General features: G+C 50.6%; 1 pseudogene; it reads right to left on the bottom strand.

Annotated features, from left to right (window-relative positions):
• Positions 1–704, bottom strand: part of LOC102470977 (protein FAM149A-like) — an 81,636-nt pseudogene extending 80,932 nt beyond the window's left edge.
• Positions 705–1,307: the final 603 nt, after the last annotated feature.

Here is a 1,307-nt window from a genome sequence, read left to right as displayed (position 1 = left end):
GCCATAGATTTAGAATGGGGATTATGACAGCTGGAGCCATACCTCTGCTCTGAATATGCCTCCCCTGACTGCTGTGGACTGGATGACTTTTATTGTGCATGATGGGAGTGTGAGACTGGCATCTTGGGCTAACAGGGACTATTGCCTTTTTCTAAAATGGCCCTCCCCACCTAACCCCTGTACACTGGGGACCTGCAATCCAATCAAACTATGCTTAAAGCCTTCAGCCATTTTCCTCACCCGATGGGACCTGGGACATACCTGGACATTCATTTATATGCCTCTGGTTATGATCCTGGGACCCTTATTACCATCCAGCACTGCACCACTCTCTTCCCTGATTTAATCCCATCAGTCCTAGTCATGCCCTCCCGCCCCTCGGCAGTGCCCTCTTTCCCCTACCCGACACCCTCTGTCCCCTGCTCCCTTGCCTAGCCCACCAGCCCTGCTGGGAATTCCTCTGGCTTAACCAGTTACCAGTCTTGATGACCCACCCCACTGCGAGGCCCCCAACTTCCCAGCCATGACTCAACATATGCTGATGCCAACCCATGCCATTCATCATGTCATCAACGAGACTAAGTCGGACTTGGGGGCTGACTATTGGCTTTGCTGGAACCTGCGGCCCCCCTACTTTGTCAGCTAGGCATCCACCATCGACCCTTTGGGACGTGAGGACGTCTCCAGCTACTCCTGGGATACACCTGCAATGACTCTGGGGGACTTACAGGGGATGGGCCTCTGCTTATTGTCCCCTGGTTATCTTAACCCTTATTATCAGAACTGTAACTACACTAGAGTAATCACAGACACCAAACGACTTACTGTTTTTCAGGACTCCTCGGGAACCTTTTGGGCATGCACTTTGGGGATGACACCGTGTGTTAGCTTCTTTTGGCTTAACAAATCTGGGGGATTACTTTGTCTTGCCTGTGGTGCCTCAGTATTCTGGGCCCGAGGGATGACACCACATTCTGGGATTGACTCGGAACAAAAGAACAGCCCCTATCCTAATCCCTCTTCTAGTAGGTTTGGGAATTGCTGGTTCCATGGCTCTTGGAGCCTCGGCCTTGATTACCAATTCACAGCACTCTGCTGCCCTTGAAATGGCCATCAATCAGGAACTTAAACATCTTACTGCGGGCATAGAGACTCTCCAACATGAGCTAAAATCCTTGGCCGAGGTTGTTTTACAAAACTGGAGAGGGCTAGATCTTATTTTTCTTAAACAAGGTGGCCTATGCATGGTTCTGGGAGAGGCCTGCTGTTTCTATGCAAACCAGTCCAGAGTTACTCAACAGACAGCA

Source organism: Tupaia chinensis, unplaced genomic scaffold (assembly GCF_000334495.1).
Source record: "Tupaia chinensis unplaced genomic scaffold, TupChi_1.0 Scaffold144005_1, whole genome shotgun sequence".
Classification (NCBI taxonomy): domain Eukaryota; kingdom Metazoa; phylum Chordata; class Mammalia; order Scandentia; family Tupaiidae; genus Tupaia; species Tupaia belangeri.
The sequence above is the reverse complement of the archived record's forward strand: the minus strand, read 5'-3'. Positions and strand labels throughout refer to the sequence as shown.